Source organism: Dreissena polymorpha, chromosome 3 (assembly GCF_020536995.1).
Source record: "Dreissena polymorpha isolate Duluth1 chromosome 3, UMN_Dpol_1.0, whole genome shotgun sequence".
Classification (NCBI taxonomy): domain Eukaryota; kingdom Metazoa; phylum Mollusca; class Bivalvia; order Myida; family Dreissenidae; genus Dreissena; species Dreissena polymorpha.
Window position 1 is genome coordinate 114,577,821 of NC_068357.1, and position 12,148 is coordinate 114,589,968.

The window sequence follows — 12,148 nt, forward strand, 5'->3', positions numbered from 1 at the left end:
CACATGCTCGAACGGAAATACGATAGGGCTTACGGGATCGAGATTTTAATTAAGACTGTTAATAAAACTGATAATAAATGGTTGATTTTTTAATCGTTTTGCTCACGTGTTACATACGTTCCATATGGGTCTGCGCTATTTGATAAAAGGAATTTCTGTACGAAATATTCTAAATGTAAAAATAGACATCCCTAATTTTGGAAATAAATTGATCCAATTTATAGGATGGGGGAGTCCACTAGGCATAAATAGGTTGAAGATAAAGGAAATACAGAAGGGGTTCATTGCTTGTCAAGGCGCAACACGTACGACATCAAACGTGTAAAATACGTCATATAATATGGGAAATAAATGTTCTCCTTTAATTTCTACTCACTTTTAAATCTTCAAACACGCTTGAGTTACAAACGAACAAATGATAATTAATTATACATGTTCAATTATTTTCAAATGGTCTGAGAAAGGGTAAAATAAAAAAAATATGTGTCGTCTGAAACACTCGATTGATATATTCGAATTCGTTTGTAACTTCTGTTTCTAAGAAACTCTAATGAAAATACTACTTATTTGCTGTCGCTATTGTTGTCCCTTTAGTACTGCGTCCATGCGTCTATCATGCGGCAAATTTTTCGATAGCAAGGTTTCAATGATTCCAGTACAGTAAATAAACTTATGACGTCTATGTGGCTAATGAAACACATGGCAAATTTACACAAGAATTACAGGCTGTAACATTAAATTGCATGTTGTAAATATCGGGCTTCAGATGTGAAGTTTGGTCCTCTCCACACCACGGTAATGTTGTTATACTGTAAATTGTCGTACTCAAATATTATCAATTGCACTCATCTTGATATAAAAGCATGCCCACGTAGTGTACGATCGTACTTGGCAGTGTTCTGAAAATCGAACGAAATAAGTCCACAACAACATTATATAAAACGATACTTCTTTTTAAAATTAAAATAATTTGATTATTATCCTGCTACGCATCAATTTTTTTCAAAAGAAGATATTTTTCCTATTAAATTTAGTTGTGCACACATATATAACTTTATAGACTGTCGAGTATAGAGCTTTCGGGTCATTTATTAAAAAGATACTATATCATTAGTCGTTATATTACGGCTTAAACAAAATTATTTTTGCAAATATATGAGCCTTGTTCTGTGAAAATTGGGCTTAATGCATGTGCGTATAGTGTCGTCCGAAATTAGCCTGTGCAGTCCGCATAGGCTTATCGGAGACGACACTTTCCGCCTAAACTTGATTTTCGGTAAGGAGGGACTTCCTTGAAAGTAAATATACCATAAAAGCGGAAAGTGTCGTCCCTGATTAGTCTGTGCGGACTGCACAGGCTTATCTGGGACGACACTTTACGCACATGCATTATTCCCAGATTTCTCAGAAGAGCAAGGCTCATATTTATTTGGAGAGTTATTGCTTGTGGCTATCAAATATTAAACAAATGTATTAGATGTAATAAACATTAAGAGGAGTTACGTTATGTTTTAAATAAAATTAGGATGCATCTTGCCTACAGTTACACAACTCAAGTGAAATGTGTATCAATCACTAACAAGATAAGTACTGATGCAAAGCATCAAAGGGCGTCGGGAATTTCAGTGTAAAAGGCACTCAATGAAGTTACATGTAACGATTTTTTTCTACTGTAAATATTAATATATTGGCCGATTATTTTAAACAAAATAGAAAAAGATACTGGTATAACCAATATCTATGATTTTGTGTTATAACCCCCAAATAACCAGTATCTATGATGTTTTGTTATAACCCCCAAATAACCATTATCTATGATTTTGTGTTGTAACCCCCAAATATTTCATAGTTGATTTTATTTACATTGGTTTCCTTTTTTTACTGGCATCCGTGTGCAGTTTTCATTAATGGAACAGAACTGTGTAGGTTTAAAAAATCTGCTTCATATTGTAAGCGTTATTTCATATTTTTCTCAACTTCAAGGGTAGATGATTCTGAACTTATTCTTACGTTGCTCATTTACGATAGGGGTTGAGTACTCATTGGTATGAAAACACTGTAAAAGTTTTAATGTGTTAACGAACCCCCCCCCCCACCCTCGCACACATATATGTCATGGGCATAATAAAAACAAAAAATAGTTACAATAAAACAGCATATTTATTTAAACTAAAATGTCTACATAAAAACAAAAAGTTAGCATAGAACACAAATACAATAATTTCATTCTACTGGGGCTGGAACCTTGGACCTCTCACATGTGAAGCGAGCGTGTAACCACTACACTACGGAACCGCTTGAAAAATCACCTTCTAACTAAGATACTAATAAGCTATTAATAGTCGGTTTAAATGTAAACCCGGAAGTTTAAACGCTGGATAGTGAGTGGGGTTAAAGGTCCATACCAAAGGGTCCATACCACTGGCAAGATACGGTTCAGGCCTGCGGCCTTCTATATGTGTTTCTTAAAAAACAACCTGTAGGAGGACTTGATAGTAATGAGACTGGGGTGCTGTGATGGTGCCCTTCATTGATAAGCGGTTGCTTCCTTTATCAAGACTCATTATTACAATTAATAATACGTGTCGCGCTTCGCGCTCAATAGCGCCTTTATAAGTATCTAGGTGGTTGCTAGGGTAGTGGAACAAAGAAGTTTTGTTTTTATACAAAACCAGAAAGTTTCATCGGTTCGCGTATTTGCCCAGTCCCCGGGATCTTTTATTATTGCCCAGTCCTTGTGATCAGTTATGAATTAAAAGAATTAGCTTTGCATTATTTGCAATAAATGTTGTAGTAAATGTAATAGGCACAAATACAGTACTTATTTACACTAATTTACACAAAAAATCACCACTATGCAAGATATTCTGACAACAAAAATATATACATTGATCTGTAAAATAACTTCTCCTCCCATAAGCGAAGAAAAAACGTATTACATACTAGTCGCCGCACTTCAGTGCGACGCCAATAAAAGTCAATGACAAAAAAGACTACCGGGTATCGGTGAATCAAAAGCTCATCTTTGAACACGTTGGTTAAAATACAGCATTGGAGTAACTTTCTGTACAAAAGAGCATGAGGAATTATTTTAAATAAAGTGCAAATATGTGTAAAAGTAAATCATGTATACGGCGTGGTATTTAACAAGCACGTGATATAAGTCGTTAATGCAATGGACTTATTACATATTGCAAACCCGCATCCGATCGTAAATGGAATCTTGTTAGTTTGTCTTTAAATTTTTGGACTCCCGTATTTTTTTAAATTAATTTTCGTATCTAAATTTTCGGACACGAAAAAAACACGGTAAATGGTAAAACATATATATTGGAAATATATTAAGCTTTGGACATGTTGCCCATGATGGCCCCCCCCCCAGCGCACGAGTTTTTTGAGTATTGACTGGCGGTAGGCCATGATGGTAATCATAAACGCGTTTTTGACGTGTTTACAATGAAATGTGAGGCCAATTTTAATAATGATAAATAATATTTTTCCCTAGTATCAACGTCATTTACTATATAGCTTAAAATGACAAATATGTCAAAGCGCGAAATCTTCACACCGAACATTTAATGTATCAATGGTCAGCCTCGCAGATTTCCAGATAATTTAGGGATCATAAGAAATACGAGATTAACACATGGACGCATATTGTCTGGACTTGTTTATTGAAATAAATAATATAGCCTACACGTTTGCTTAACCCATTTATGCCTAGTGGACTCTCCCATCCTTCTAAATTGGATCAATTTATTTCCAAAGTTAGGGATGTCAAGTATATTTATTTTATATTTATAATATGTCTTACAGAAATTCATGTAAGCAAACAGCGCAGATCCTGATAAGACGCCGCATCATGCGGCGTCTCATCTGGGTCTACGCTGTTTGTCAAGGCCTTTTTTAATAGACGCTATGTATAAATGGGTTAACGCTTAAAATGCGAACATGTACATTTATGTATCAACAAATGTTGATCCTTCCTCAATCTATACATAGCTCCATCAACACGACATAGTGACATATTTTGAAAATCCTATATGAGCCGTGCTCTGAGAAAAGGGGGTTAAATGCATGTGCGTGAAATGTCGTCCCAGATTTGCCAGTGCATTTCACGGAGGCTAATCAGGGACGACACTTTCCGCCTAAACTTGATTTTTGCTAAGAAGAGACTTAAAAAAAAATCATCTAAGCGGAAAGTTTCGTCCCTGATTAGCCTGATGCGGCGTCTCATCAGGGTTAGCACTGTTTGCCTAAAGGAATTTCTGTAAGAAATATTCTAAATATAAAAATAAATATACTAAACATCCCTTATTTTGGAAATAAATTGATCCAATTTAGAAGGATGAGAGAGTCCACTAGGCATAAATGGGTTAAGTCACGTTTTGTTATTACAAAGAAATAACAAAAATATAATTAAATTGAAACTTGAAGAGCAGATGTCAACCTGACCTTGTTATGTTTCCTTCAGATGTCTTACAATAACTGCAGTATACTTTTTTAGAAGAACAAATGTACAAACGACAACCTTGCGTGAAAATGCAAGTAAACATATAAGTAAACAGCATAGCAGATAAATAAAATACTACATGTTTGTTATTCTTAGAAAAGAAAACTCCGGGAAAGTTGTGTTTTTGTTTATTTTTTTTAATAAGCTCATTGTACATAAGCATCGCATAGTGGATGGCTGACTGATAACTTGGCAGTCATGTTTTTCCTTGCTGCAGTTTTTTTCAAACGGACTTGGAGGTGGCAGTGGTGTAATGGATATGATGTCCGCCTAGAGATCGTGTGATATGACGGGTTCGATCTCCACCAGAGACACCAAGTACTGGTCCAAGGAAACGGGCTCGAGAGCGTTTAAAATAAGCCGAAGACTTTCTATGCAATCGAGCTTAATTAAATGGGTTGAAACTAAATGGACAGGGAGTGATCTGGTAAAGAGAATACGACATATGAAGTAAAATACCAGTTATAACTTATTCTGAAAATAAAGCCTTGCTCATAAATAATCATCATTAAAAATTTATAAAATAACAAAGAGCTAAACACTCGAAACGATTGAATAATTTGCAAGGATAACGTTGTTTTCGTTAAAGTTTGTTATAACACGTATATCATTTACAAGACGTATAAAGAATGAAAGAATGTCTGAAAGAATGTAACATTTCGGAAGCCAGCGAGGTGTAGACGATAGCCTTTCAATCAAAAGTACAATCGGGGACAAGTTTTTCCATTATTGTTTTCATAATGGAGTTCTACAGGTGTTAGGTTAAAAGCCAGCAACTGAAGGCATTTTCTGACACACTTTATAAATAACCGAACAGAACAAGTCCATTTCAAGACGACATTTACACCGCTCTAAAATTGTTAAACGATTTTAACCTTTTTGCCATGTAGCTATGAATCTTACCGTGCGATGTATGCATACTTGTAGAAAAATAAACTGATCTGACTGATTATTTACGTCTGTTTTTGTGAAAGTAAACAACACTACCGTTGTTATTTTAGCCGCTGAATTTACAAGAATTCGAATTATGAGAAACGGTATAGTTTATTGTGTTTTGGGTAGTCGATTTTGGATTTTTTCCTATCCACTTATTCATACACTTCATCAAGATTTAAATCGTGTAGCACATTAATTTACACTTATGCTACGAAAGACGATAAATATATTTTAAAATAAAAAATAGAGGTCTAAAACTTGTTGTTTAACCACATATGAATATGTAATTTAAATGTTCATATTTCTTTTCAAAAATATCTAGGCCACCATAAATCTGTTAAAAACTTAATGGTTAAATTAATTAAGATAATTTCGGACTTGATCTAAAAGGAAAAACAAATTTACCTGCAAAGGCTTATTTATTATTTGCAGTATACCGGTCATCTATATTGCCAAAGAAACATTTATGTATGGCTGTATATACATTTGAGTCGCGTTTTGAGAAAACTGGGCATAATGCATGTGCGTAAAGTGTCGTCCCAGATTAGCCTGTGCAGTCCGCAGAGGCTAATCAGGGACGACACATTCTACTTGTATGGTATTTTTAGTTTCAAGGAAGTCCCTCCTTACCGAAAATCAAGTTTAGGCGGAAAGTGTCGTCCCTGATTAGCATGTGCGATCTGCACAGGCTAATCTGGGATGACACTTTACGCACATGCATTAAGTCCAGTTTTCTCAGAACGCGACTCATTTCATAGGCATTTTAAGTTGAGGTATGTATTTATAATTGTATGTAAGCAGTGACTTATCACCGGCGCATTATCGGTTTGTTCTTTTTTTGTGAAAACTTGTGTGTGCATTATGGAATTGTCAGATTGACAATTGCGTATATAATCGCATGATAGCAAACCAAAAATCCTGCAATTATGTAAGTTTAGACCTATGATGTCAGATGCTCTTCATGAATATGTAATACTTAAAATATTCTTACAAAGGCACACACTCTAAACAGCAGGATAACATAAAACTATTTTGTTAAATTGTATGGCTCATATAAATATTTAGGAGCGCAACCGAGCATTAAATTTTGGCTTATTGCAGGTAACCTGCAAGTGTATTGGATACTTCTCTAACGCAACATTTTTTAAACTTTAATATCTCTGTGGCAATGTGGCTATTTAAAAACTTTGTAATTAATATTTCGTTAAATATGTTAAATTTTTGTAATCACATATTAAAGAGCGCTTTTGAGTTTTGGTGCAAAGTCGACCTTCTTATTGGCGTAACAAGTACACCGATTTGAATAATACATTTATTTAAAATGCCATGAAATAACCAATAAATTGTATGAACAATTTAATCAGTAACATACACAACAAGAGCTGTCTCCATCGGAAGAAATATGCCCCCGAAAAACGCTTTTCCGAAACCTAAACTCAGATTTCGAAACCTAAACGCGGACCCTAAGTTCGAGGTCAAGGGGTCAAAATTTGTAAGCGTATGGAAAGGCCTTGTCCATATACATATGCATACCAAATATGAAGGTTACATATGAAGCGGCATAGAAGTTATGAGCATTTCTCGAGCGGAAACGCATTTTTTTATGATTAAAGGGCCGTAACTCAGAAGTGCCTGGGTAAATTTGGCTGATTATCGAACTTAAGCTAAATTGTATTGCCTTACACATTTTTATGAAGTTTGGTAAAGATCAGATGACAATTGCTGGAGTTATTGAGTGGAAACGAGAAAAAACTCAATTTTTCGATGATTCAAGGGCCGTAATTTCGGAGTGTCTTTTTCAATTTGGCTGATTATCGAACCTGACCTAGACCTTATGACCTTACACATTTTCATGAAGTGTGGCGAAGATCCTTTGACATTTGCTCGAGTTAATGAGAGGAAACGATACAAAACCCATTTTTTCCAAGATTCAAGGGCCGTAACTCAGGAGTGTCTGGGTCAAATTGGCCGATTATCGAACTTGACCTAGACGTTATTGCCTTACATATTTTCATGAAGTTTGGTGAAGATCCGATGAAAACTGCTCGAGTTATTGAGCGGAAACGAGAAAAAAACCAATTTTACGATGATTCAAGGGCCGTAACTCAAGAGTGTCTGTGTCAAATTGGCCGATTATCGAACTTGACCTAGACATTATTGCCTTACAGGTCACATAACCCCAAACCGGAACTCCTGTTTACAGGGTTACATGCAGTCAATTTGATACTTAGCACACATTGTTCAGTGCATGCTGCATAGGATCTGTAAAATAGAATGCAAATGGTACGTTTTGGTATTAATTTGAAGGTATATTTGTAAGCAATAAGAAAAAGAGCCATTTTTGTGCTCTACTTTTTCTGTTGATGGTTCCCGGCTTTGAAAGTAGGTCATACTATTTGATTAAAAATGGTCGCCTCAACATGTGTCAAAACTGGTGTGCCTATTCTAAGGTTCATATTTTGAGTTACAACACATAGAATTTGATGGCATGCATTTTTTTCCCAAAGATTATACATTTATCTTTCCAATGATGTATGATGATATAGTGGGTCATTGCTTGATCATGGTAAAAATTGATATCGAACTTCAACTATTTTATATGTAATATAGAAGGAAATTAATTGCGCATGCGTAACCTACACCTTTCCGTGAAGTTTGGTGAAGATCTGATGACAATTGCCCGACTTATTGAGTGGAAAATAATCCGGACGGACGGGAAGACGGACGTATGGACTGACGGTGCGATTTTAATATGCCCCCGGAACCTATGCTCTGGGGGCATCATAAAAAACAGCAACAATTTTTGTTCTTCAAAATTAATGGCAAAATGTGTGGACATTATTCAATATTGCATGCACGGTAACCACACAAACTAACTCGGAAAATTGAGCCCGATTGGTAAGGTAATACCGGAAGGTAATAGTTACCGGAATATCGAATACCTGTATATCCAGTGACTGCACGGCTAATTTGCGTTTTATTTTCGAGTTAGAAACGGCCACATACGTCAGACTGTAGAAAAAGCACTTTAGTTTACAGAGCTATCGGCGTCAAGAACTGACGTTGAGTGCACCATTAAATACCAGTTCTTGATTATCAAAACGGACGAAGAAGTCACGGTGACCGCACGGTCCGCAATGTCATAATTGTTATATTCTCAAAACATTTAACAATCGCGGACAATCTTACTAAATCACAATACACTGCATCATAAATTATATTCGTATGTTCTCATGTTGCGCGGTATCAAATGCAGGTAATAATAATCTATCAATAATTAACAAGACATAAACATACAAAAACAATAATTTATTGTGCAAAATGTAAACTGTGTAACAAGTTTTTGAATTATAGATTGATCAGCTTGTATATAAATAAATATCACATTCGACGATGTAAACTAGTATAATAAGTAGACAAATCGAAAAAATTAAACAAGAAAAAAAATCATATAGGTAAACTAGAAATATATCCATTGGACATGGATGCCACAATCTCACATTTTTTTCTGAAGCCTCCACTTACGTCGGAAGAAAACCGAATCCAAATATAGAGAGTGCACATGATGGTTAATATGCTAGTAAAGTGTGAGCCCCCTACCAGCAATAAGGTTTGAATTAGACGCTTCACAAATTGAAAAAAACAAAACCGTACAGTCGTGTTCTGAGAAAACTGGGCATAATGCATGTGCGTAGTGTCGTCCCAGATTAGCCTGTGCAGTCCGCATATGCTAATCAGAGAGGACACTTTCCGCCTAAATTGGATTTGTTTTTGCTAAGAAGAGAATTCGTTTAAACGAACAAGAGCACCGCATAACGAGTGCCACGCTCAGCTGCGGGTGCAGTTTTGAATAAATGAAAGCTTGTCAGATTTTTTTAGAGGTCACAGTGACCTTGACCTTTTACCTAGTGACCCCAAAATGGGTGTGGCATGTAGAACTCATCAGGTCGCAGCTACATATGAAGTTTCAAAGTTGTAGGTTGAAGCACTTTGATTTTAGAGCCAATGTTCAAAACCTTAACAAAATGTTAAGCTTTTAGCTCGACGCGGACGGCAGACACGACGACGGACACGACATGACACGACGCGTTCTCTCGCCGAAAACAGCCAAGCTAAAAAATGTAATAAAATCGGAAAGTGTCGTCCCTGATTAGCCTATGCGGACTGCACAGGCTAATCTGGGACGACACTTTACGCACAAGCATTATGCCCATATATCTAAGAACGCGACTCGTGTTTGGTTTGAATGGCCCAGATCTCCCCTGTTGTTTTAATTATCCTCAACAAAATATGGAGATGCGCAACTTCACATAATGGCTAACATGTTTGTAAAGTTTAATCTCTTTAGCATCAATACCTTTTAATTACGATCAACACTAGTTAAAATGTATTTTTTTATATAAAAAGTTACAGAAACTCCGTTTTTGTGACGAAACGATCCGATGAAAAATATGAAATTCGCATGATGACGTGATGGTTAATAAAAATGTGTTTTACAAATTTCTAGTCCTCTTAAAGCAATAGCATGATACTTTATTAGTTAAACGTGACATGTCTAAAATGTCACTTTTTATAAAAATGGGTTGTAACTCAAGTTGTGTGGAAAAATAAAAACCAAAATATGAAGGCACGCAAGTTCACATGCTTATTAATATGTTTGTGAAGTGCAGGCCCTCCAGCCGCAATAGCGTCCGAATTACGCGCACCGATGTTTGTGAAGTGAAGGCCCTCCAGCCGCAATAGCGTCCGAATTACGCGCACCGCGATATCAAAATGTAATGATTTTGACTGAAAAGGGTCCATAAGTATGGTTATGTAAAAAAATCTTGACATAAAAAAGAGGTTCCCACAAGTTGAAATGATCGCAAAGTTTCACATTTACGATTTAGCTGCAACACAAACAAGACGGACGGACAAACAAAACGGCATAAACGAAAACAAATAAGGTAAACAAATAGTATAACTAATCCCATTACGAGTAATTAAAATATAAACAACATGTGTGTATACACACATTTTAAATCACCTGTATAAATACCAACAAAATATTACAGCACTAAATCGTCCACGCATATCACGTTTTACTAAGTGTATTACATCTACAAACTAAGATCAGTAAAAAAATAAGGCATAGAGTTAAAATTCAATCTAAACAATCTTCAACATGACGTGAGATCGTACTCTTAGGTGTATAACATGACATACTGTCAATAGCAAAAAATAAACAAAGTAATTTGGAGATTCAGACTATCAAACAACACATTTGAAAGTTCCAATCATATATTATTAATATTCATTTTTGTTTTCGAACATAACACTCATGTTTTTCTGTATCTGAGCATTATCCTGTTGAAGCATGATTCATCCTGTCCCTTATTAAATATTTGAAGCAATAAATTGTGGATTTTATAAACTGAGCATTAGGTATGTGTTTAAACAAAGATCTATAAATAAACATGCTTATTGATTGATCTTTGCTTTAAATTGGAAAAATTTCCATATTATTTTTAAAATTGTAACCACCTGATTTAAAGAGAGAATTACAATTAAAATGGTCATTTAATTATGTCAGTTAAAAAGAATAGAGTCTATTTTATCAAATGTGGTCGGGGGTATTATGCCCTGGGTTGTACAATAATTTGGAGGGATTATATATCCATTCTGTCTACAATTCACCATTTACATTGCCACCTCTGCCAAATGTATTGATTTTTTACATTAACTCATACAATTTTTACGAAAACATAGGTTGTTTTTTTTCTATCAGCATTCCTGCCTATGATTAAGCCATCATATATGCCTTCATACACCAAGTTGTGCATTCAAAAGCTTAAATGGTAAAAAAATAAATATATATATATGAGCCACATTCTGAGAAAACTGGGCTTAATGCATGTGCGTAAAGTGTTGTCCCAGATTAGCCTGTGCAGTCCACACAGGCTAATCCTGTGCAGTCCACACAGGCTAATCAGGGACGACATTTTCCACCTAAATTGGATATTTGCTAAGAAAATACTTCATCATAAAAGCGGCAAGTGTTGTCCCTGATTAGCCTGTGCGGACTGCACAGGCTAATCTGGGATGACACTTTACGCACAAGCATTATGCCCAGTTTTCTCAGAATATGACCTATATATTTATTTATTTATATTTATGGACAATTAGATTTATGATTGGAATCACATAGAGAGTATGTCTACAGAGATATCATATTAAATCAAGAAAGTGCGTCAATTCTGTTCTTCATGTATTAACATGTTAAATATCAATTTAAAAACACACACTTTCTACAACAGATACACTGAGGTAAATTTTAAAATTATAAAATAACATTATCAATATTGATATAATAATACTTTATATTTAAATTTCAATGATTAATTACATCAATATTAATGGAAATATTATTAATAATTCAAAAACAAAGTTTACATCCCATGCATTTAAGCACTCAGATACACAACCTAACCAAAACAGTCAAAATGTCACGAGTTTAAATCATTGACAGCCATAAATTCATACCAACCAAAACAGTCAAAATGTTGTGAGTTTAAATCATTGACAGCCATAAGTCATGAGTTTAAATCATTGACAGCCATAAATTCATGCCAACCAAAACAGTCAATTAACATGAGTTTAAATCATTGACAGCCATTAATTCATACCAACCAAAACAGTCAAAATGTCATGAGTTTAAAT